Source organism: Pipistrellus kuhlii, unplaced genomic scaffold (assembly GCF_014108245.1).
Source record: "Pipistrellus kuhlii isolate mPipKuh1 unplaced genomic scaffold, mPipKuh1.p scaffold_m20_p_2, whole genome shotgun sequence".
In the NCBI taxonomy this organism is placed as follows: Eukaryota; Metazoa; Chordata; class Mammalia; order Chiroptera; family Vespertilionidae; genus Pipistrellus; species Pipistrellus kuhlii.
The window spans coordinates 80025416-80053096 of record NW_023425515.1 but is presented as its reverse complement, the minus strand read 5'-3'; the positions used below and the strand labels follow the sequence as shown (position 1 = coordinate 80053096).

Sequence of the window (27681 nt, the reverse complement as noted above, 5' to 3'; positions counted from 1 at the left end):
TAGCTTTTGCCATATACAGATGAAGAAACTAAGGATCAAATTTGTCCAAACATTCGGCTAATGCCTGGCAATGACAGGATTTGAATCCAGGTGTGGCCTCTGGGTTAGTTTTAGCCAAAGTGCCCTTCAGAACAAAGATATCTGGGCACCAGATATCTTTACATACAACCCATTGATCTTGGCAGCCACCTTTCAGATACAGAGCAGCAGTTCCTTTCAAACGCTTAAGACACACCTGGCATAAGACAGAGGATACAATGCAGTCAACACACCCAGCAGCACTCTTGATGATGATGGTAGTGCTCTGATTCTGTGCAGAATAATTCCATAGCCAGCAGCCATGTGTAGATATTTAAGTTAATTAAAATGCAATAAAACTTGAAATTTAGTTTTTTGATCACACCAGCTGAATTTCAGGCACTAAGTAGCTACATGTGAGTAGTGGTTACTATTTTGGAAAACACTCTTCTGGATGCATTGGCTGGTGGAATGCCCATTTTCTAACTGAGAAAGCCTTAGGTCATCATAAAAACGAGTATCAAATATTCAATAAGTAAAATTTTGCTGTTTAAATTGCACAGCTTTAATGGGAACACTGTAGCGCAGGAGACAGGGAGTCATAACTGACTTCTAATTCTGCCTTCTGATAGCAACTAGCAGAGTAATAAAATGGGCACATTGACACCCTACCAAATTAGATGTTCTGGTGGTGGTGCCAGAATTGCATTTTTAACAATTTCCCTATCTATTGTGTGTGCACTGAACACCAAAATAATTAACCTATAAAGTAGATATTTAATTACAACTCCATTTTATTTCTGTATAGTTTCTTTATGAAGAAATTTCTATAACAATCTGCAAGTGTAAATGGAAAATAAAACCAAGAGGAAAATTTGCAAGTTCTTATGGGTCAGAGGGAACTAGAACATATGTAGCTAAGGCAACATTCACTTTTATGGCTCTCTTTTCTCTACAAATCTTACTGCATCTTTTATCAAACATAAGGAAGCATTTGAAATAGAATGGATATAGAAAAACAGAGTAGGGACTTGAGGCCATTGAAACACCACAGGAATGCTGTGTGGTATTTGGCAATAGAATTGTAAAAAATCAATGAGATCATTGCATTGTGTCTCTAAAGGTGTGGCAGAAACAATTGAAGTTGTACAATCTAATCACTTAATGCTCAGGAAAGTATACTTCAATTCCTTCCTGTTATTGACAAAGAATATTTCAGACAAACATCTCCAGTGTATGCATTCAATAGACACATCTCTGTGTGCTTGTATTTTTTAATATAAAAATGTAAACTACACTTCTTTTTAAAATGATGTTTCTCTTCACAGTATTTTTTTTCTTTTTGAATAATCCACACAAATTATCTGAAGGAAATTTTAGTTCTGAAGGGACAAAAATAAAATATTATTAAGGGCATGAATAGCCCCAAATTTCAAGTTTTAATTATCCTGCTGATAAAGTTTCACTAATACTGGGGACAATGGGAGAGGAAAAACACGAATAAGAAGTCCTAAAACAAGGAGTGATAAAGAGGAGAAAAATGAGATGAACCTGAAATAGAAGCACAGGCTCTCCTAGCTGCATGCCAAACAATGCCACCTGACTGTGCCCATTCTTACAGCTGGCTCCCATCCATATGACAGGCTTGAACATATTAAAGATCAACTCAGTAAAAATCAGGTATTAATATTACCTTTCTCCTGGCTTTCAAACAAAATTCAGACATCATGTATAACTGAAAGACCTTCAATTAATGACAATTTCCAGTTATATAATTCTCTACACTTTCTAAGTAACTCTCAACATGTTTATCTTTTCTCATTGATTCACACCAACCCTTTGGGGTAGACATTTTCATTTTCTATAAGAAATACTAGACTTTTGCAGATTTGAATATGGTAACTGAGTAATAAGTGAGAAATAATTATGATACCTAGCTTTCTTATTAGCCTAATTAACTTGGAGCTATGTCACTTTTTAAAAAATACACACACATTTTTATTAATTTCACAGAGGAAGGGAGAGGAAGAGAGAGAAACATCAATGATGAGATAGAATCATTTATCAGATGCCTCCTGTACACCCCACACACATACCTCTGTAGATTGAGCCTGCAACCCAGGCATGTGCACTGAACAGGAATCAAACCATTACCTCCTAGTTCATAGTTTGGCATTCAACAGTGAGCCATGCCAGCCATGCTATGTCATTGTGATGACTTCATTTTATTACTTTTTGTATTTAATTTTTTTTGTTTGTTTTACTTTTCCTGTGAAAATTATTACTTGTTTTAGGTCTTTATTCCAAAATCATTTTCTCCTTGAGGAATCTTCTGAACATATCTCATATTTTAATCTCAACACACAACAATATTTTTATATGTTTTAGCAGATTTCCTAACAAAGTATACATATTAACTTATTATGAATCAAGTTCATAATAAGTAATAAATGACACATGAGTTAATGGAGAATGAGCACACTACATGCATAGTCATAATTAAGGGAAACAGTCAAGATGATCCAGCACCTAGAGGCTACCAACTGTAGGAACCCTTAGATCCATGAGCCTGAGAAAAGAGTTCTAGTTAGAAGCTGTGGAAAGATGTACTTCTCTTCCCCACCTCTGATCTCCTGTCAATGCCTTCCATGGGCTAAGTACAAATGAAAATCCTAGGTTAAGTTATCCTGGGGTAGTTTACTCTCCCCAGGCAGAGGGAAAAAATATAGATCTGGAAGAATCAACAGAAAATCACTAGCACAACTTAACATATATAAAATATATTTCTCCCAGCCCAATATTCAGAATAGATAATATTTATTGAATACCATGTGTCATTCTCTACTCACAGCTAGTTTTACTTCGTTCCTTTTTGGAAGAAATAAGTTACAACAATGCAAACCTTTCCAAAACATTAATTTATTAATATCCCTAAAATTAGGGACCGAACCTAAATTGACAGTCAGACATTCCCTGAGGGGTCCCAGAATGGAGAGGGTGCAGGCTGAGCTGAGGGACATGCCCCCATGCAAGAATTTCGTGCACCAGGCCACAAGTATATATGTAAAGAGGTAACATGCAAATTAGCCCAGACACCATAACAGTCACAACCAGTGAGGAGGAGGCTGCCTGAGCAGGTGAGGCCAGAGCAGAGACAAAGACAGAGACAGGGGCACCGGCCCACAGCAGCTGCAGCCAAATGCAGGCCAGGAGGGGAGAAGGAAGGAGAGAAGAGACGAGAGAGAGGAAAGGACCCTTTTGCAGCAGCTGTGGCCAAGGGCAGGCCCTCGCCGGTAGTCCTGCCTCTGCACATGACCTGTTATTTGCTAACATCCCAGTACACCACTCGCAGTGTTCTTGGTAACTTGCCTAATAAGACTCCAAGAAGGAGATCTAGGTTTTTTCCACCTCATTCCTGGAGGAAAACATGAAGGTCTGCTGCTGGAGGTTCTAAGAAATGTCATATTCTGCCCTAGCTGGTTTGGCTCAGTGGATAGAGGCTTGGTTTGCTGACCACAGGGTCCAGGTTTGATTCTGGTTCGCGCCATGTACCTAGGTTGCAGGCTTCTTCCTGGCTGAGGCCCAGGTCAGAACTCATGCAGGAGGCAGCCAATCTCTCATTGTCCCTCCCATATTAATGTTTCTGTCTTTCCTTCTCTCTTCCATGCTCTCTAAAATGCCTAAAGAAAGTTGTCATATTTTCATGGTGAAGGTACTAGAGTCCGTGTTGATGAAAACACCTTGGTGGCTGCAAGGGCCAGCAGTGGCAGCAGCAGCAGGGTGATGGGGGCAGCACCTTCCCCTGATCAGCCATATATATGATTCTTTTAGTAAACTTTAATTTTTGTATATTAGCATAATTTTATACTTTATATTATATTATAGATAAATTAGATTTCACTGATATTACCACTTTGTATAATACTTTCTGTCCAGTTTGTATTTACAAGTAAAGGTGAAATTTATTACAAATGTAAGAGTACCTATGTGAAAATGACTGAGTTTCTGAATTAAGTCCTCATTGATATTCATTAACTTTTATTTAGCAAAATCCTCCAAAGGGAAAATTATTTCTAAACACTGAAATATTATATTCTACCTCCTTATGATTTTTTTATGAATTTATTCATTCACTCAATTGACATTTGCTGGCTATTTCTTATATGATAAGCACTGTACTAGGTTGTTTGCAGTTATTGTAGCTCACTCCCTTTTGTGGTGTCCATTCCATGTTTAATAGAGCTTCTTGAAAGAAACTTTGTTATTAAAGTCAGATTTTCTTTATCTTCTATTCATACATGTTTTTGGACACATGACTTATAAGTCCATTTGTATGTCAGTGAGACATACAGAGTGGCTAAGCTGGTGTGACTCAGTGGTTGAGCATGGACCCATAAATCAGGAGGTCATAGTTTGATTCCTGGTTAGGGCACATGCCTGGGTTGCAGGCTTGATCCCTAGTATGGGGCATGCAAGAGGCAGCCTATCAATGATTGTTTGTCACCATTGATATTTCTATCTCTCTCTCTCCTTCTCCCTTCCTCTCTCTGAAATCAATAAAAAGATGTTTCTTAAAGATATACAGAGTGAGCACATAATCAGTAATTATTTCAGTGATCATAAGCTACCTGGGGAACACTACTTTATATCATCCCTGCAGAAAAAATGGTCACCACCACTGTGCCATCTACTACCATCTCCCAAAACACTATTTTATAAAAGCAAGCAATAACCAGGTTTTGGGGAAATGCCTCAATATTTTTTATAATATTTAATATTCTCCAATTTGTGAGTTAAGTTATTAAAGAAAGCAGGCTTAGCTAAGAGTTCTTAATCTATAAATATCTATTTACATTGGATATGTAAAATATCTCCAAGTTATAATTTCAGTTCAGTTTCTTAAATATTTATGAAATAGTGCCATGTCTCAGGCATTATGCTGGGCATTGGCACTACTAAAAGAGTTAGAAACATTGATAAGAGAGAATCATCCATCATCTGCCTCTTGCACACCTCCTACTGGGAATGTGCCTGCAACCAAGGTACATGCCCTTGACCTGAATCAAATCTGGGACCTTTCAGTCCACTGGCCGACTTTCCATCCACTGAGCCAAACCGGTTTTGCCTGTACTATTTCTTAGTAATTTATACCAGGCTTGGAGCAATTGATATTGTCACCAATGTTGAATCTACACTATAGAAATGGTAGCCATTTTTGAGTTTGCAGCTTTTGAATTTAAGAACCGACTTAGCCCTAGGACACTAATGTAAAGACTATTCTACTCACACACTTAGACTTCACTGCATTTCTCTGTTCCAGGTTCAAAATAACAGGAGGAAGAGATGGATTGGTTAAGTGCTAGGTGCCTTTTCTGTGCTTCAGGGGGAACCAGGTGCTTGTGGCCCATGAGTGAGCCAGTCACAATAATTTACATCTTCTATCTTCAGTAAAGGCCCTACTCTATAGGCTCAGTGTGTAGCACCTATACATCCCTTGACAGAATACTTTTATTAAAATAACTTTAACATAAAGTACAAAATGAATGAAAAACCTCTATTTTAATTATTACTTAAGTATTCCTAATAAGTATCGACTTTTTTTTTTTTAATTGCAAGGAATATTAGTTTTATAAGTAAACTTCAAAATATTGGTTCAAGTGCCAAGAAGTAAAAATAAAAATACAGTTATTCACTAAATACCATATTAATTAAAAAAACTACTAGATTATGACTTTATTATAATTAAAATGTTAATAAATTTGATCTAATTTTCAATTTATTCATTTTTGTTTTCTTAAATTATTTTGGATATTTCTGGTATTTATAAATACTGAGTGATTTTCCTCTTCCATGATTTTTCAGGTAACATTTCTCCATCCTTCCAACAAAATATTACAGTTAAGAAATACATTCTCCTAACACATATTTTAATTTATTGTTTTATACTGTGTGGACTGAAGGGCTATATATTGGTATAGGTACCCTACTTCCCTTAGTTTATTATTACTTTTGTCCTAGCAAGATCCTGTGTGATCCTTGGTAACAGATATAAGTGAGCATTTTGGGGCTCTCATGGAATGCAGAGAGGCAGAGTTATTTTAGTAACGAAGTGTGAATGTCTGTAAGAATTAAGTGTCTTGGTTCAACACCTATTTATAATGAGGTTAGTTAGTAGACTCAGGTGCAGATGGCTAATGATGGGGGTGAAGTGGGGGAATGCTGAATGATTGGTCTGCATATTCTGTAACATTCACTTTTACATTTCAGAAAGAATGGTGGCAGTTTAGGAAGAATGGCAGTAGTATGAAGCTAGACATAGCATGTTGTTTTGGACTTTCAAAGCCCCTTCAAATGCATACAGTCCACCTTTTAATGATGAAAATTGTATGCAGTAAGGTTGAATAAGCTGTTTCATAAGTAGTGAATTGTGATATAAATATCTTCTAGGGCAGTGATTTTTAACTGCTGTGCTGCAAGAATTTTTAAAACATGCAAACCTGACTATATAGTCAGGGACACTGACCTCTTTTCCATTAACTTGTCAAATAAAGAAAATTATAGCTGCCAACCCAATAGCTGTCCAGTGTGAATGAATCAAAATACCTTTTTCTTGTCAGATCAGCAAAAAATACATACTTTCTGTTTGCCTGTGTTCTTCCATGGAGATGATATGGTTATTAGTCACTTATTTATTTGTAACTTTAAACATTTTTCTCATGACATTTTATGGTATAGATGAGTTGGTTTTGTGAAGTTTATAGGCTTGATAGTCAGGAGATCTGCACTCGGATCCAGGCTCCACCACAGCTTTATGTGTGATCTTGGGTGGACCATGACTTATATAACCGATCTCACTCCACCCTCTTGAGGCAGAGTTGGGCCCCCTCCTGCTAAGGTATGCCCAGGCCTTCAGGGTGAAAAGATTCTTAGAGTTTTGACATTTTTAAAATGTTGGGAAACCAATGCTGCCATATTAAACAGAATTAAAAGCAAAAGTGTGCCAGGGATTCTGAAGCAGTTTCTATATAACAGGAAGTTGCGGTCTTAAAAAAAGAAGAAAAAAAAACCACCCTTTTGACTGAAAGTGGCTGTGAGTGAGTAAGTACCCGAAGTGGGTCTTTTAGTTACTGGAACTTGAAGCAGAGACCTTGCCTTCCAATGCGAATATTCAGCCTTGCTGGTCCCTTGGTGCTATAACTGTGTTGAAGGTAAAATGCAATGAAGGCTTCCAATGTGGAGGCTGAGTAGCTATTCTAAAGCCTTTTGGAGAAAGCACCTAAGTTAGAAGGAGAAAACTTAGGAGGAAAAGGCGAGTGTTCATCCTCACCTTCCCGCCTCTCTTCTTTCTGCAATGGGTCCAAGCGCTTGCAGCAGGAGCTTTCCATAAAGAGATGTTGTTTCTCCCACCTTAGAGCTGTCACTGAGTTTATGTGACGGAGTGGCAAAGAGCGAGGATGAAAATCAGTCCTGGTGCCCTGATGCTGGCAGCTACTTTACTGCTTTCTTTGCCCCCTTCTATAATTTGAGTGGGAGTCTAGCAAGTGAACATGTGCATTTCTATTTTGTTTATTACCTCCTCACTAAATACTCTCTTGTTAGTTTCAATGGTGTTTTGAACTTTTTTGGAGGTTTCTCATTAGACTACTCTGCATTGTCTATTGTGCTTCTGCTTTTTCATAGCCATAACTCTACTTTTTTTCCTCCCTTAGAATATCAGCTACAGTATAAATTCTTTTAAATTTAGAGGAATGAAAGAAAAAAATCAGTTGTTATGGAAAGGGAGGCTTTGAGTATAGAGGAGTAAAAGAAGATAAAAATGACTTTAGCATCTCTAGCATGAAATGATAATGACCTGAACCAAAAATTAAAGCTAAGGAAATAGAGAAAAATAATATATTTGAAAGGTATTCAAGCAATGAATTGCCTGGGATTGGGGATGCAGTCAGGCAGCCAAAAATCAATTTCAAGTTTCCAAACCAGGAGCAAAGTAATCTAATTATGAGTAGGCATATAATTGTTTATATTATTAGCGTATTACAATCTATGTCAGAGAAGGTGTGACAGTTGAAATTAATTGTATCTCAGTTTCTAAGGGATCTTAAGATTATAGACTCACAATAATTAGTAGATGTTTCATTTACTATATCTATATGTTTGACACTAATGCACGTAAGAGTAATTAAGACTCATTTAAGCCGAAACTGGTTTGGCTCAGTGGTAGAGCATCAGTCTGCGGACTGAAAGTTCCCAGGTTCGATTCCTGGCAGGGGCATGTACACCCGGTGGGGGTGTACAAGAGACAGCTGGTCGATGTTTCTCTCTCGACATTTCTAGCTTTCTATCTCTCTCCCTTCCTCTCTGTAAAAAATCAATAAAATATATTTAAAAAAAAGACTCATTTAGGCATTCAGTGACATTTACTGAGCTGCTATTTGCAAGGTGTTGTTCTAGGCACTTTGGATATAACAAAGAAAAACAGGCAACATTCTGCCCTCATGCAACTTCCATTTAAGTAGGAGAAAACTGACCCTAAGTAAAATGAATAAATACATGTATATTTTGTGCAATGGTAATGAAATATATGAAGACAAAAAATGAAGGAAAGGGAGAAAAGAAGCATCATTTACAATAAGGCCTGACGGAAAGCCTTATTAATAGAGTGATATTAAAACAAACTTAGAAGACGATAAAGGGCTGGAAGTGGGACTGTGTGTGGGGCAGTGAGGCAAGCCCAGGAGCAGCCTGGAATGGGTATGTCTGAGGAAGAGCTCAGCCAGTGTGTGCAGATCAGAGTGAACGGGAGAAGTGATGAGATGAGGCAGAAAGGAAAGGGCCTGGGAGTGTGAGCAGGTGGAGTCTCGTTGGTCATGGAAGGATTCTGGATTTTTCTCTCATGAAGATGAGAACCCACTGGAGGAAGGGTTTTGACCAGAGGGAAGGTCCAGATTTGGCCTTATTTCATTTGATCTTGTTAAACCGATAAGAGGGATTATAGCATTGGTAATTGGGTATATGAGTCTGGAACCCAGGGCTTGATTCAGGTGGAAGATCTTAGACAGAATGGGCCTGTCACCAGACTGGATGTGTCACCAGGAGGATCTGGACACAACTGGTCCAAGGCATGGTTCCTGGAAGCTACCACTGGTAATTTAAGATGGTGAGAAAGAAAAAGCATTTGAATAATGAATTAGCTTTTTCTTTTTTTTTATGTTTGCAGCTTTTTTTGTGTGACACTTGGCCTACAAAATCATATTGAAAAATATGTAGTGATAGAACTAGAAGCAGGTTACTATCTCCCCTCCCTTAATTTATAAGTTGCAAGCATTCTACCTTTCATATATTATTTTTTGTGTTTTTCTTGTCATGTTTATGAACCTTATCATTCATATCCAGAAGATAAATCAATGCTACCGAGGTTCTCTGCATACGTTTCATCACACTTGCAATCATGTTAGATGGGATTCCCTTTACTAAATGTGGGCTTTCCTATCTTATTCTCCTGAAAAACCCTCTGTAGGCAGGAAACTGTGTCCTCTTTCCTCTGAAGACAGCAAGGTCAGGAGTGGACATTCAGACATCAGTGATTCTGCTGCTAGTGAAGTGGCCTCGACCAGATGTCCATGGGAGTTGCAGGAGCTCATTCCCATGTCTTCCCAGGCCTTTGTTAAATTTACTCTGCTTCTGAGAATACCTACAAGTTATTAGGGATTGAACCATCCCCTTCCTACCCTTAGATTAAGTGGCCTGTTATCATTGAAGAAAAAAAGTAAGAACAAAAGCAACCATAAACAACAAAACTCTCCCTAAATCCTACTCTTCCCTTAGCTTAATCCAGTTTTCCTCCCTGCAGTAGAAAAGAGGGAGTTGCTTTTTTGTTGTTGTTGCATGAGAGGGAGATGGGATAAACACATCACATTTCATGTTGAGACCTGTTTTATCTTCCTGTCACCATTTAGGGCCTTTCTCTACAACAAGTTATTTCTGCACAAGGTTGTAGGTGGGAACTGCAATAGTGACCACAGCAAGCAAACAACCTCATTCATGGAGGTCTGTCAGCACTTAAAGCATCAGCAGTGAGGGCTGCTATATTTTCTAAATCGGGTACAAGTGATAGAGAGCTTTGTAAATTACCATAAGAATGGATTATTAAAAAACGAAATAATAGCCAAAACTGGTTTGGCTCAATGAATAGAGCATCGGCTTGGGGACTGAAAGGTCCCGGGTTCGATTCCGGTCAAGGGCATGTACCTTGGTTGTAGGCATATCCTCAGTAGGGGGTGTGCAAGAGGCAGCTGATCGACGACTCTCTCTCATCGATGTTTCTAACTCTCTATCTTTCTCCCTTCCTCTCTGTACAAAATCAATAAAATATATTTAAAAAGTGAAATAATAAAGCACACAAAATACAAGTCCCAATTTTGTATTATTAGGTTCTATAAAAATAACATATAAAATAAATTACAAAATAGTATGTATTCTTTGAGCATGGTTATATTTGGAATAACACAGTAATTACCTTATTTGCAATTGTTTGTTATTACTTAATCAGAATTAACAAAAAGCTATACAATAAATACTAATTGTTCATATTAAAAATGATATACCCACTTTGAATGACCATCATGAATACCAATTATTTACATTTTAATGTGATACATGTGTTTGCTGCTTGCTTATTTATTTATTTATTAAATCTCCTGGGACTGACTAGAATTTCTTACAGGGAATAATGTATAATCTAAACTGTTTCCATGTCTTATAATAATAGCAGTCATAGTAGAGAAATTAATCTCAGACAAATATGTTTACAGGAATAGAGAAGATATTTTAAATTTATTTCATCAATTTAAGATATTCATTTTTAATATTTATCCAAAATGAGACACATTTGTTGCATTTTCAAAATTCAGCTTCAGTCCCTCATCAATAGCCAGTTTCATATTTATCCTGTAAAGTTAGAGTTAAGTATTATTAATGAAATAAATAAATTCAGTATCTACAATTTCTATATGTGGACCTTTTGATGTAATATACCATTCAAAATGTTCTATTGTATGGAAAAATGGTCTGTTTTACAAATGTTCAATGTAAAGATCATCACATATTTTACTGATAATTGTACTTAATTTGTGGATCACGTCATAAATAAGTGTAGAAACCCTGTTATTTCAAGCTCTAACTTTCGCCTTGCCTTTTAGTCCTAACTGTCTCTGCAAGACATGTTGCCTTCCTTCCTTGCAAGAAGTATTAGGATCATTAATGACACCAACCATATCAGACAAATTAGGAGGCTGGCTGTATAAATCACATATGTAAAATTCCTGGACTAATTTCTTATCTTGTATGAAAAAGAGCTTTTGTTGTTGTTCAATATTCTCTATAGAAACATGCAGTAAAGTTGTTTAAAATCAACTATATATAAGAGTCTTGAATTTAAGTTTGAATACAATTCACAATTTTTACAACTTGAGAAGAATCCTGATATTTGGATGATGTTTTTATTGTGTAGCAAGCATTTCTTGATTAAAAAAAAAAAAAAGCAGTCCATTGGTTTAAGTTCTGCATTAGCATTTTAATCTAGCACTCCACTTTGTTTCCCTGCTATTGTAACTTGCCAGTTTACTGCTATATAAAACTGAAACCACAAACCAAATTTATTGACAGAGATCACACATTTTAAAATCATAGCAATGTGAAATTGCTATAAAAGTTTATAAGCATTTATTCTCAAGGTCTATAGTCATCTCTTTAATAAACAATTTATAACTGGCACTTTGAGAAACACTGTTGTATATAAAGTAGAGATAATGCCTACTCTGCAGAGATGTCGTTAAGTTTACCAATAATCTTGAAAAAAGTGCCCACTAAATAGTAGGCATTTTATTTTAAAGGACTATTAAATTATATTAAGTAATTATATATTCCACTTTAAGCAATTCAGGAGTTGAAAAAGGAATAAATAAAACAACCTATCTGACCTGAAGAATCTTATAGAGAATTGATAAATATGAAACTGGCTACATATCTATCAATACTTATGTATTTATATGTAGATATAAAAAAACTGAGATATTCAATAATAACATATCTCTTGTTTAAAAAATCTTTATTGTTGAAGTGTTCCATACAGTATATCACTTGTTTCCCTCCAGTGACCCCTTCTACAATAGCTCACCCTGCCCCAGGCCTTCACCACCTTATTGTCTGTGTCCATGGTTATGCATATATGTAGACAAGTTTTTTGGTCTCATCCCACCCACCTACCACCTACCACCACTGCCTTCCTCTGAGAGTCTAGAGCATGGGACAGAATTTTGAATGAATATCTTCTATAAGAAAAACTAATAAATTGTTAGGGATTGGTCAGAGCATAGGCAGAAAAATTATACTAAATTAGGGAGATCAGAATAAGACTCAAAACAGGAGATGGGTTGTGAGATAGGCTTTAAAAGATGGCAGGCAGAGCAAGTTGCTGCAATTTGAGACTTTTGAAAGCTTTCTGGCACATTTTTCTCTGTATAGGATGCATTAAGGAAATAGTGGAGTATCTTAGCTGAGAGAGCTTGAAAAACATTAACTCATATAGTCCTCACAAGAGATAAACTGCTTTTGTTTTTAAATATATGCATGTTTCACATATAAGGATCCTAAAGCAGCAAGCTCAAGGACATGTTTTAGTTTGCTGCGTGGAAGTATATAATCCTAAATAGTCTTCCCTCACTCACAACCTTTGCTCACCAACAGAATACAGTGTCCTCTCATGGGGAGTACAGGGGGCTAAGAATGGAGAGGTCCTAGTGAGTTGATATGGGGAAGATAAAGATAGAGGGTTTTTCCAACAAACCCCCAGGTGAGCTTACAGTGCACAAAGCAAGCTGAAAGGTGGTGGACATATGTGTCTGCCCTGTAAGGTGAGAGGATCAAACTGGCACTGCTGTGCATGAGGAATTACAGCTACAGTGGGGCGGGAAGAATGAAGGCAGGTGTACTCTGATTTAATTCCTTGATTAGATCTAAAGATTACGCTGAGGGTGAAAATCAACTGTGACAAAAATCTCTGAATGTTAGAAGAAAAATCTCTGAGGAAAGAGAAGCTACACACCCCTCTGACCTCCCCTCCACTCTTGGTTATTCACTGAGTGAGGGTCAGTGTTCTGGATAGAATACCAAGTAATTCAATTGAGAAGCAGAATGGAACTAGGAAGTGGAAAAGGAAATGAAAAGGCAATTATTTGTGAGAAATGCTGAGAATGTTGAGTATATACTGGCAATAAACTGGCTGACTGTACAGTTGAGTGGATGCCTGTGAAGAAATCAGTGATAACCAGTGATGATTCAAGTCTCAAACCTCTGTGAATATGATATCCACAAAAGAAATGAAGAATTTAGGAGGGGGAGATGAATGTGAAGAGAAAGGGTTAAACTGATGAAAATAGAGTAATGAATGTTCTTGAAAACTTTCAAAAGGAAGAGTAATTTTGTATTGAAAATTATGATATGCATACCTGAATGCATGTAGACTATAAACCGAGGGGTACTTCATTTGGGTTATTTGAGAACAATATAAAACTGATAACCATAACTGAAGTAAAATTACCATGAGAATATATAGTTAGATCATAGTAGAAAACGCAGCGCACCATCAAAAGGTTCAAGTTAAGAGGGTTTAAAGAAGATACCATTACAAAGATGCTGGAGGGTTTAAGGCAACCAACAAAAGACTACCTACTCATAGGCAAACAATTTGAAAAGCTATCCCTATGCCTGGAAAAACACATGACCTAAGCTGTAGCCAGAACATGCAGCCACTACCACAGCTAACAGAAACACTCTCCCGTGCCCTTTTCCTTTCCCACAGTAGCCTGCCATGGACTTTCTTTGGCTGAACTTAATTGTAAGGCAGAGGACTGGGAAAAGGGAAAGCACATCCCCGGTTGCTCAGGCCAAATAGAGTACAAGGGGTGAAAATGATAAAATCAGACACTGTGACATAAGTAACAACATCATTCGCAGAATAATCCTAAAAAGAACTACCGTATTTTTCAGACCATAAGACGCACCGGACCATAAGACGCACCAGTTTTTAGAGAAGGGAAATGAAGAAAAAAAGATTCTGAAACAAATAGTGTCCTAAAATATTTTATGTGCATTAAAACCCAACATCACAGTCATAAACACATGTAATCAACCCTGTAAAGTAAACAGCAGCATTTAGAACCATTTTAGAGCCGGGCAAGCACACAGAGACCACACAGAGCCGGGCAAGTAAAAAAACTTTTTTTTAAAAGTATATGTGTAGGCTATATTTGGACCATAAGACGCAGGGACTTTTCCCCCCCACTTCTGGGGGGGGGGGGAAGTGCGTCTTATGGTCAGAAAAATACGGTAAATTATTTAGAGCACATAGTTTGTGAAAATGAACTTTATATATTTTTTTAAATCACTGTGTTTAGATATTTTGAAGTATAAGTCTGATATTAAAGCTTACTCTCACCCAGCCCAGCCACTGTCTCTCAGTACTGAACATTGACCTATGAACCAGGAGGTCACAGGAATGATTCCTGGTTAGGCCACTTACCTGGGTTGTGGGCTCCATCCCCAGTAGGGGGCTGTAGGATGCAGTTAACAGATGTTTCTATCTCTCTATCCCTCTCCTTTTCTCTCCCTGTAAATATCAATAAAAACATTTTTTTAAAGTTTATTCTCAATACTATAATGTGTTTCCTTTTTTCTTAGTAATGAAAAATGTAAATTGTACTAACAATGAGTTAGAGTATTAACTATTTTAATTAATAATTGCTATGTTTCACAATTTCAGTAATATATATTTGCAAGTAAAATAATATAGTTATGGGATTAGTTTTGTAACAGTATCATGAGTATACTAGTGGCTGGTGCAAGAATTTGTGCATGGGTGGGGTCTGGCTGTCTTTGCCCCTGATTAGGGTAGGAGGGCCAATCAGAGATGGGGCTGGCCAGGGAGAGGGGCCATTGACCACTGGCCAGCCTGCCCCGCCCCCTGTTCAAACTCCCAAAAGAGGGGAAAATTTGCATATTAACCTTTTATTTATAGAATAATTACTGACATCTCATATCATCACATACTTTTATAGAAATTCAGCATATTTTTTAAAAACTTCTCATTCTCATAGGATTTATTAATGATAAATTTCCCAAATACATAATCAATCACTTCACTTGGACCATAATATGGTACCAGTGAATTAATTGGGGCATATATATTATTGGTGAGTCTGAATTTACTTTTGTACAAAGCTGCCTAGTGTACTATTTAATGAAAAAAAATGCACTTAGACTTAATCATTACTTTGCATCATACTTCTTTTAAAATAATGAGAAATCACATGTGCACATTTCAATTATTAAAATAACAATATTGGAATGAATTGTGGTCCCAATTGTAGGGTTTTTATCTTGTTTTTCCCAAACAATATTTTATAATTTGTTATTTCATGATTAGCAAAAATGCACATAACAGGAATGACTTTAATAGCTGAATTTGTTAAGGAAAAGTGGGAAATAGTTTCTCATTTCTCTTAATTGCAATATGAAAACATTCCCCCTACAGTTACTAAATGATAGTGGGGAATGAAGGATAGAGGGCAAAGAAGATAAACACTTGTCTTTGAAGTGAACCAAAGGGAATTTCTAGAAGATTTACAACCATATTGGCTCATTGATTACTCAGATAGCAGAAAGACATTCTCAGTGTGTGCTCCTTTATCCTAATGAAAAAGACTATTAACCCACCTCAAAATATATTTTAAAAGTCTCATTTTTGTTAAATGAAGAGATCTGTTTAAAACATTTGGGGAACTGGGTCTCTTCTTGGAAATTAGTAACCACTTCTGGAGCAGTATCACCGCAATTACAAATCAAATCAAGTGGAGGAGTTAAAATCGAGATGCCATTTGTTAAATTCTGATTGTAAGATGAGTGTAGTGAGGAATTATTGAATCCTTTGTGCTCCAAAGATTATGCAGAAAATTTTAATTTCACTGTTACCAAGTTGACCCTCAAATGGAAGGTCATATAAGCAGGCTAGAGATTGTATCAAGGATGCTGAAAGCATTATTAATGCCTCTTTCAATGACCTCAAAATGAGATTATTAAGGAAATCACAGTCGGTTTCACTGAGGTCATTCTTTTTATTGAATAAAATTTAACATTTAAGTAAATGAATAGTCATTTTTGGACAACATAATATAAAAATATATGACCATAAAAACTTGATAGCCCTCCAGCAGTGCTTGTGGAAATTGCAATCTCTTACAAATATTATAATGGGTGGAAGCTCAGTAGAAAATTACAAGGGCTGTTTAAATTCTAGTACATTTCATTTCTAGTACATTTCCTAAAATATGCATTTTTATTACTTCTTAAGGTGCATAAAGTAATATATATATATATATATATATATATATATATATATATATATATATAGTATTGTGGTTTAGAGCCATAAAAATACTATATTTTCTCTGATATAAAAATTTTTAAAAATAAATCTTAAATTGTTCTTTTGAAATTCATGTGATTATCAGTAAATTTAGCAATGGGGAAATTACATTATTCAGAGAAAGCTTAATTATTTTCACCCTGTTTTATCATTTTTGGAGATCCCACTTGTTTTATTGTATAGGAACCAGGCCAGCGGCTACTAGAGTTAAAATGAAAGGTTCACTTCAGATTGTTTCATTAGAAAGTCTTCCTAAAGCTTATTTTAATGTTTGTCCTGTATAATCATAGAGGAATATGCAAATTAGACCAGGACTCCGTAATGGTCATGACCACTCCACAGAGGCGAGGGAGAAAGAGGAGTGGGGCCTGTGGTGGGGACATGAGCCTGTGGTCCCTCCTCTGGAGTTGGGGATCTAATGACCAACAGGCTCAGACTTCCTCAAAGGCCTTTCCAGCAGGCATGGGGTTGCTGAGATCCAGGCCAGGCCTCTGGCCACAAATCCACAGCTTTGAGGAGACAGACTCTACCAGGCCATCAGGCTGGGCCCATTCAAGATGTGACACAGCGAGGAGGTGCAGGAGGAAATCCAGAGAATGGGATGTGGGAGTTAAAGACTCATTTCCTTTGGGCTTTGTTCTTCTTGGTCTTGGTCTTTTTCTTTCCTGCCTGGAGCGCAAGCACTGCAGGAGAGGAGGATGGATGAAGGCCGAATGTGGAAGAAAGGAGGTGACCCAGGTGAGGGTGGAGATCTAGTAGAGGCCTGAAGCCAACTGCAGGGCTACCTGAGGGGCGGCTCCCAGGTGAGCGCTGTTGCTTTGGTGAAGCGGCTGTCCAGGAGGCGGATAGCCCAAGGGGCACTGAGCAGCGCTGCACCATCCCTCTATGAGGACACCCCACACAGGTGCTGCCTTTGCCAGCAGGCTCTGGGTGACTTCTGCAAATGCTACTGCAACCTCTAACATTCAAGGCAAAGAACTGACCCTGTCCCCTCTGGGTACCAGGCTTGCTAGGCGTGTGCTGTCACCAATGCCACAGATCAAAGGCAAAAGCCTGGTGAGGCAGGATGCACCAGAGGGGGCTTGGGCTGGAGCAGGGGACCAGCAGGCAGAGATCTGCCTCTCCTACAGAGATAGAGGTTCTGCAGAGGCCCTAAGACACAGGTTGGCCCAGGGGGATCAAGTGGCATGGGAAAACACCTGGGCGGAGTGGTACAGACCCACAGCCCTGAGGCAGGAGTTGAGGGGCAGTACTGCAGAGTACCTGACTGACTGACTCAGAGAAGCTCCCAAGCTTCCAGCACCAACTGGACCTTGCCCAGGCGGCCTTTGCACTTCAGTGGCCAGGGCTCCTGCTCCTGCTTTGGCCCAAAAGCAAGCTCATGACCTTCTCCCTCCCTCCCTCTACCCCCCACCCCCCCACAATGGCGCAAGCCTGTGAAGTGAGTGCAAAGCCTACCACATTCTTTGGAGAAGAGGGCGGGGGCAGTAAATAATGGGGGCATGGGGCAGGGAGAGGAAAGAATGTGGAGCATCCCTGATGAAGAGGTACTTGAGAATGAGGCTTAAGGCTGGAAAGCCTGACAGGAAGGTTTGTTCTGTTTGCCTAGCGGGCGGGTGCCCCTTAGGAAGGGCAGAGAGCATGGCTCTGAGGGCTCCCTGTGCACTGAGTCAAGTTCCACAGCCTGTTTCCTGGTCTGTAAAATGGATTAAACGTGTCCCAGTACCTTCATTGAATTTTGAGGCCAATTTTATATAAAGAAAATGAGGGAAGAAGTGAGAAAGAAAAGGAAGAGCAAGCGACACAAAAGAAAGATTGGAAGGAACCTGTAAACCTATGTTCCTTAAATAGGGAATATAGTCAATAGTGTTGTAATGTCAGTATGATGCCAGGTGGGTACTGGAAATATTGGGGAACACTTTGTAAAGTACATGATTGTCTAACCACTATTCTGTAACTAATATAAAACCTGAAACCAATACAAAATAATATTGAATGTAAAGAAATGAAAAAAGGAGTGAAATTTTTATTATTTTCACAGTTTAAATAAAGGCTGTAAAGGAAGGAACAAGGAGAATAAAAATAACGTTTTTCATTTTACCACTTTATTGTCTTTTCAGTACATGAAAAAGACAATTGTCTTCATATGACGCTTCTATACTTTTCTAAGTAATTATTTTATTTGATGTTCAGGGCAACTTAAAGACAAGATAATTATTCCTTTCACTATTCAAAGAAAAGAAATCTTGGTGTCTGGCCCCAATGATTCAATTATCAAGCCCTTATTGTAAAGCAGGGTTAGTGAAATTTTCTGTGAAGGGTCATCTATCTATACTAATAAAAGCACTAGGGGTGATCAGGCCAGCAGAGGAGTGGTTAGGAGTCAGCAGTGTTGGATTGTGAGAGGGATGTCCAACTGCCAGGTTAGGCCAGATACCACAGGGATTGGACCTAAACCAACAGTCAGACATCTACCAAGGGGTCTCAGATTGAAGAGGGTCCAGACTGGGCTGGGGAACAACCCCTCCCCAGTTCACAAATTTTGTGCACTGGGCCACTAGAATATATGTAATAGTGAATGCTCCTGTGCTGTATTTTTTTCAAGTAGATTTAACCATATGAAGAAATCTAAACATTTCTACTGGGGAACTTTATAGTAGTTGTGCACCAACTATCTACAAAATCCTTAAGTAAACAAAATATCAAAAATAGAGTTGATAAAAAATATGATTGTTCAACATTTCTTATAGTAAAAATTAGAATACCATGAATCTAGTATTTACTTATATTTTCCATTTGACTTTGTTTAAAATGAGAGCGATTTTTATTGTATCTCAAATCCTTTCATGTCCGTAAATGTTATGCTATCTGTTCTTAAGAATTACAAATCTATGAGAAGAAAACTAAAAATAAATACTACTCTGTAATAAGTGGTCTTAAGAAAACTGGCTATAGCAAGTATATACAAGTTAAAAATCGTCAACTAATCAGAATTGTTTGGGGGCATAAACAGCACAATGAACTTTGAGCTTCTTAATTACATTTCAAATTTTGGGTTTAGGTTATTTTAATATATTAAAGTCTTCTTTCTGATTCACTCCGTGTTGAGCAGCTGTTTTTTTAAGAATGATGATATATACTTTATTCATCAGTATTTACTCCTGTTTCAGATCTGTGTTCCATGTTCTGAGTTGGTTTGTAGTTACATCCCCTTAGGCAACAGAACATGATGAATTACTGAACACATGGGGATCAGAATGCTTGCAATGCTGGCTCATTTGCAAGGTTAAATACTTCTTGCTCAGTTCTCTCCATTTCCCTTATGGGAAAAGAAGGTTGGCCCTGGGTGGATAGTGATGGAATTAATATTCTCCAGGTGCTTTCTTTATGTCACACACAATGCTGAGTTTTCATAAGTGATATCTTTTACAATCTTCTCAACGTGAGGTTACAGAGGCCCAGATAAGTTAAGTAAGTTCATAATGGTTACAGAATTCATAACTGATGTAGCTGAAATCCACTTATATTATCCAAGAAATTAAAATGAACCAATTGGATACTCATACAGTCTGTGGGTGTGTGGAAGTGTGCTTGTATACATGAGTGAATGTAAGTGAATGTTGAAATTGTGGGCAAGATGGCCTCATATATGAGATAATATAACTTAAAATTAGAGATGTTTAACTGGAAGGATATCAAAACTGCAATTGATTAAAAAGAAGGAAAGACAAAAATTTTACTCTGCCCACAGCCCTAGTCCTAATAGTTCTATTGGGGTTGCCTGCTCTTTTTCATCATAGACTTGTGATTAATGTGTTGATGGACATCTTTTGATAGCTTTTAAAGAGTTATATTTTAAAACTTGAAATGTGTGAGAGGTAGCTACTATGAGAGCAGTTTCTGCACATTTTTTTCTGACTTGTTGGCCTCATCCTGCTAATCACTGTTTCCTCTGAGCTAAAGAAAAATAACCAGAGATTGCCCAGACGTCAGGCTCACTGCGGCAGTTCTCATTTGGGAAACTACAAGAGCTGTGTTGAGAGGCTGTGAACCTATGAATGAAGCAGAAGCACAAAAACTATTAGTTTAAATTCTGAGTGAATTTTGTTTCCCCTGTAAATCAAGTGTGTTTTCCAGAATTTTAATGTTTTTTTTTGTTTGTTTGTTTGCTTGTTTGCTTGTTTGCTTTTAGTGATTGTTGGTGCTTTTTCTAAGGAGCCTAATGTACTTTGACTTTCATTACTTTCTTAATAAAGGGCCTTGCTATTTACCTTCAAAAGAGAATCTTAGAGACCTTGTTTCTATCTAGACCTTGTATCTACTGCCTGTGAAGTAGAATATGAAGTGGAATATGTATGCACAAGTAGATCGAAGATAGGCATGCCCCTTTCTTGCAAAAGACGCAGTTTAGGCTGATTCTAATACATCATATTCTCTCTAGAGAATTTTCCCTTTAATTAGGTGTTCTCATGTTATTCCCTTTGTGTCTACTGAAAAACTTCATATTTCTAGTTAAGTCCTGACGTAAGGTGCTGTGTTTAAAATTGTGAATGCAGAAAATGGCTTTAGTGCTCTCATACAGAAATATTTTAAATGACATTATTGCCTACAAATCATCAGTTTTGAAGAAAGAGTTTTAGTTTTGAGATGCCAAATGGAATGAAAACGATATTATTGACTCCTAATGAAGGGATTAAAGTGCATGGATAGAATCTGACCTTTTATCATCACTTATTTAAAGATCTTTCAGGGGAAGAGGGAAAAACTCCCTGTAAAGAGTGTAATAACTTGCTAGTGAAGTGCAATTCCTCCTAGTGCAGTGAGCTGAAAATAGTCAAAGGGAAAAGCCCAGAAGGCATGATTGTAAAAATGACCATTTGCTACTGGTGCATATACTAATTTATGCCAGTGAAAGAAAGAGGAGTTATTTTAGTCACATAGCGCTTCAGGTTCTGATTCTTTCTACCTTCTGTTGACTGCTAGCAAGAATTTAGGAAAATTTAAAGGCAAACCGATCAAGGCCTGAAGATCAGGCTCTTTCCTCCAGAGTCGGTAGTGGAGGTCAGGATTAATTTTTTGCTTTAAAACGTGGAAATTACTGTTCCTGTTGAGTGCAGTGTGTGGTATACACCTTAACTTTATGTTAAAGAAGGTCTCATATTTCCCTGTACGTGTGTGACATAAAGCATATCTATTTGGGAAGTTTTAATGGGCCCGGAATAGAGGGTAATAGAAGCCGAATTGGAGTAATTTATGTTGTGCACGGAAGATGGCCAGGGAAACTTCAAAGACATTTCCTTCTGCATGAATAACACCGAAAGGGCATTTTAAAGCTATTTTACTTTCACGTGAAGCTAAGTATCAATCCATTGACTCCAGAGTTTATATCTAAAGATTTTGATACGAGCAAAGTGGCATTAATGCATGTTGGGGACTTGCCAGCTGAAATACGGAAGCAAGTATAGCTCAAGTACCAGGCAAAATTATTTCAGGAGGCTTCTTATTAATCATTTGAAAAAGAAACTGAACTTACTGATCATGGTTACCATTGGATTGACTGTTTTGAAAATTAAGGTCTCGGTTTCTATTTGGGATAGTTCAATTAAGTTAACAACAACAACAACAACAACAACACAAACAGTAACAATCTACTACTCTCTGGCTTGGTTTATAGAGGACATCTATAGCCTGAGATATGTATGATAAGGATTATGCTCAAATTATATTTATTTTAGCTTATTTCCCAAGCTCTAAACAACACAAATTAGAATTAGCATGTATAACTACATTGTGAGATTTTATGCTTATTGTGTCAAATTTGGAGATCTCTGCTTCATTCCGTGGAATGAATCCATGCCATAAAATAAAGGGGAAATAAGCATGCTAACTATATAACTGAATTATGTAATATGTTTCTGCTTCTGAAGTAGAAAATCATCTAGTCATTTTCAATGGTCTTTCTCCTTTTGCCTAAAATTCCATTAGGAAAAGAAACTCAGATGCAGAGAAATTCCACACTCTGAAGGAAGAATAATTCATTGTGGCAGGTTTAAAGTATGAGCATCAAGCTGGAACGAAGGGAGCAGGGGAGGGAGAGACATTTTTGTACACAATGTATTTTGTTTTGTCAAGTATATGTCAGCTGTGCCTTATCATCATGCTTTGGAACTGACTGATGTGCCTCAGCAATCATTTTTGAGGTTCTATACGCATGAAGGTCTTAGACTAGAGCAAAAGCTTTCCTGAATAACTTCTAAGTGAACTCTGACAGACAGTATACTGTTTTAACTAAAATGTGCTCTACTCTGTTGCAATTCTGCAGGCACATTACCCTCTGGTATATTTTTGTCATAGCACATAACTTCTGATATGAGACTCTACTGGAAGGTGACCATTATAATCAAAATTTGCTTGGCACTATCTTAAGTAATGTTAAGAAATTAGTTAACAGATGTATTGTGATAAAAGATTGAAGTAAGTCATCTTCATGATAGGTAATTATTCTTTAGCCCTTATAAGATGTTTCTTATATGAATTAACTGGAAACCAATTCCCCAGGGCATTGTCATTGGTCATACATAACAATCATAAGTTATTTAGATAAATTCAAATCTTTTTACAACTGTATTTTATCATCACCATATACTATATGTTCAATCCAAATGTATAGTGGCTATCTCATCACTTAACAATGGCTGAAGAGCTAGTCAATGAAGCTAAAGGGCCAATGTGGCAATGTCATTGCACCATTGTGTGAATTTAAACAAGGGACTTGAAGTTTCTGCATTTTAAAAGAGACATTATTTGGAAAAAATATGAATAAATATTATCTCATGGATAAAGACTAGCTACTTAATCTGCAGTTCTAGGGGGGAAATAAAATGTATGGACCTTTGTTCAAAAGTTATGACTAATTTCAAATTGCACAAGCAGAGCATTAAACCGCACTGACAGGAGAGCTTAAAGCTAAACATGAAGCCCTCCTAAGTGCAGAGCCCTATGCAGCCAAGTTTGTAATTCCTATGAAGATTAATTGAGTTTGTAAATTGAAAGTATATAGACTACTTCCTAGCATATATTAATACTAAAGACTCAAAGTAATTTTAACAAAAATATTCTATAACATTTTATTTGAGGTGTTCTGGCTATATTATGTTATTCTAAAAAAATAATAACTGTAACTTAATAATATATATTTATTAAATATATGTAATATATTTATTAAATATACATTTGCATTTAAATATAATAAATATATATTTAGTGAATATATATTTAATGTACTTAAATATATATATGTGTATATATATTTTGTTTGTTTGTTTGTTTTTAAATTTTGAAGCTATTGTAAGTAACAATAGAATGTTGTCTCTCAAAAGCCAGGTGGTCAAACGGAGGTGATATTTGTCTGAGGAGAGATACCTATGGAGTAAGGACTGGTGACAGGTAGAGCAGAATGAGTTCTGTTGTGTGGTTTTCCTTTGGAAGACCTTTGGAGGAGAGCAATGTGGTCATGGGGGGCTGTGTTACAGGGAGATCACTTTGACGAAGATCTGGGTACATGAGGTGGAAACCCAAGTTGCTGCAGGTTCACAAAATAGGAAAATACTAGTAATTCAACTGCAAGGAGGAAAAGAATAAAGTTAGGTCTCAGAAGCAGTTCCAATCTTGGACTTAACTGCCATTTGCTCTCTCTTTCTTGTATCATTGATTTTTATCTTTTTCTGCTTATTGCCTTCATGCTCTCCAAACAGTGACTGGCTTGTTACATATTAACAAAAAATGTCCCACAACCATTTGCGATGCTTATATCATTTGGCTTAAAATAACATAGAAAGGGAGTTTTAGTTTTCATTTTTGATTTATAGAAAAGAGTCAAAGAAAGAGGTATGATTCTATTGTATTCAGTCACCAAAATTCTGCACTTGAGAATGCGAAGTTATGGTTGGGCTGGGGTTGAGTGCTCACAAAGTACAGACATTGTCATTGAGAGTTGACCCTGTGTTCAGATTAGGGCAACCCCACACAGACTAATGGATAAGGTAACTGATTCCAGAATAGGGCAACCCTGGTAAAGGCAGACATGCTAATTAAGTTCAAAGATAAACTAAATATTCTCTGGAGAAGAGAAAATTAACCTAATGATTTTAAATAGCAATTGGAAAAATTTGGAAAAATAAAGAAGCCAATGTCTTGCCATTATAGCATAACATAGGGGTGGCAAAGTGGTAAGCAAACCAGAGCCTATAGTAATTGAATTTATCAGATATTTCAAATTTTCTTACTACAAGTTTATTATTGTTGATAAATAGCTTGAACCACCCTACTATAAGTTACTCTCAATTACTGCTGTGCCTCAGTATCACCTGGGGGAGACTTAAAAAATACAGATGTACAGGGCCTACTGCCTGAAATTATGACTCCACTCGTTTGTAGCCTGGCTCCAGCAGTGGTATTTTCAAGATCCGCTGGAGAGTTTAAGGTGGGCCAAGATTGAAAACCAGCAGTTAGTTACCTAAATTATTTCTTTATTAACACTGTATAATATTTTATATATCTCTACAGACTATAAAACACCAGGCATAGATTTCAAAAAATTATTTTTGCTCAGTTACAATAATGGAATGGGGATGGAGCTATGCGGGTGACAAAGGTGATTTTGATACTACAAAAGTAAATAAACAGTCATTGTCTTTAAAAATTTTATAACCCACAGCTCAAAATGTAATTGGAAAGCCCTTACAGCAAATTCACTTGGGGATCCTTGTTAAAATTTCAGATGCCTTGGCCTTACCCTGACCTACTGAGTTAGAATCTCTTGAGGTGAGCTCCAGAACATGCAGTTTACCAGCTCCTCCTTTGAACAAATGTACATGAAAGTTTAAGAGCCATGGTTAGGGCCGCATGCCTTCTCCTCACAGCTCTTCTTTCCTTAAGCAAACGTAACAGCAAAGGTTGAAGCACCCTAATTAGCACTGCTGCTCACCGGTGACTGTAACTCATTGGCTGTCATAGTGCCTGAGAGAATTAAAAAAGATCACTATTTCCATGTCACTGCTCTTCAGAGGGACTAAGCAAAGGCTTCTTCAGGCTGGTGAGTAGTGGCCCTGATCAGAGCCCACCTGGCCAGGCAGGCAGGTGCATGACAAGCTTCCTAGGGTGGTGGGTGCTTCAGGTCACCTAGGGGCCTGACTGAACAATCGAGGGATGTGTGTGGTCTGGAGAGCAGTGATGTAGAAACTAAGACCCAAAGGGAGTGTCTCCTAGATCCTTCAGCTTGCTGCCCCGCCCCTGCCTCCCGCTGCCAGCCAGGAAGCCGCCTCTTGCTTTAATTGGGGGACTTTGGAGGAAAGGCAAAGAGGGAGCATACAACCTAATCGTGAATGTTCATTTTTTATAAAATGGAGACTAAAAGAAAATGTCATAATTAGACTCTAGGTAGCAGTGCTCCAAGTTATTTTTAGTTTCTTTGTAGACTTTTCTGTGTTATTGTTTTCCAACAATGAATATAATTCAATGAGCAAACAACAAAATTAAACATTGGTTCATAGAGTATATCCCAGAGGACAGACATAGAGACGCAGAATTAACCCAAAGAAAGGTGGGATCAACCAAAGGACTTGTACCCATGCATATAGGCCTAACCAATGGACACAGACAAGGGGGAGGTGAGGGGGTTAGGACATGAATCCTCTCCACCAATCCTCTCTACTCATGTCCTCAAGCCCCCCCCTCCCCCGTTGTCTGTGTCCATTGGTTAGGCCTATATGGGGGGAGGTCTCATGGGGGGATGAGGACATGTATTTAATAACTTAATCAATAAAAAAATAAAAAATAATAAAAAGATCACTGTTTATTTGTTTATTTATTTATTTATTTATTTGCTAACCCTTTTTTAAGTTATTGAAATAGTACTATTTATTCTCTATTTAATTAAAGATGACTATTCTGTATTATATGGAAAATGCTTTCTTTATATACTGCTGTTCCTTTTGTAATATTTATAGTATTTATTCTAATAGGCTGATATTTTTTCCTCTACTCTTAGGGCTGATGAAAAAGGACTAGTAATAAGTATGGATATATTGTCCTTTTCTGGTTTGAACTTGGGACTATATCTATATACTAGCCATTCTGCCACCTATGTTATGGAGCTCAGTAAACACATCTGCATTTCACATACTTATATCATGTATAAAATTCAGCTTTCTATTTAATTGACATCAACCAAGATGAAAGGAAGTGAGTCTGAAAAAATAAAGGTAATCATATCTCAATTGCAAATGTGCAAATCAGGGTCACTTATTTAGCAGTCAGGAGGGAAACATCAAAATTCTACTTTCTTTCACTACATATTCAGAAAGAATTTAGTTATCATCTCATAGATTAAATATAAGTAGTTATGTACTCTTTATTAATCTTATGAAATAGTTTATCAAAAAATACACAACTTTATCATTACCATTTGAGAGTTATAAGTAACTATGGGTAGTAAAAGAGAGGCACTAAAGTACAGCATTATTCCTTGACATCTCTTATTTCTCATAGAGACAAGTTCATGAATTGAATCAAGATTCTACTAGGAATTGTGTATTTCAAATTTCTCATTATTTGTGTGTATAATTTCCCATTGCAGTCTATATTTTAGCTTTTTTTCTGTAATTACTGAATTTTATTCTAAATGTGTTCTTTCTTTGACAACCATGTTTCCTTAGTTCAATAAATGTTATCAAGCATTCTTTGACTGTTCCTATTGCATCAACCTTAATTAGCTTTTGATTACTGTTAATTTCACAGCATTTTCCCTTTAATACATTGCATCAAAATGCTTTCATTTCTGTTGCAGCAAGTTTAATTAGTTTTTGAGCCTGTTTCTCTTCCATTAAAAAAGATGACACCCACTTTCTTTGTTTCTATGAGGATGTCCGTGACTTACAGCAATGTTCCTCAGAAGTCCTAGCCCAAAACTTACAACACAAAATTGTGGTAACTTGTAGCCTTTTCATTTGCATCAGGAATGTCCCCATGTACTTACATCTTCATAGTCACTTCTGATTATTTAAAAAAAATAGTATATCTAGATTTTCATGTTTTAAAAGGGCTAAATCACTTATTTGAAACAACTAGCATTCTCATTGGCCCATCAATTTAATTAGAAAACTGATTAACACTTCCTGTATTCA

General features: G+C 37.1%; 1 protein-coding gene across 3 annotated transcripts in view; it reads left to right on the top strand.

Annotated features, from left to right (window-relative positions):
- CADM2 (cell adhesion molecule 2) overlaps positions 1–27681 on the top strand; it is a 1125034-nt gene that overhangs the window by 884527 nt on the left and 212826 nt on the right. The gene's annotated exons all lie outside the window — the stretch shown is intronic.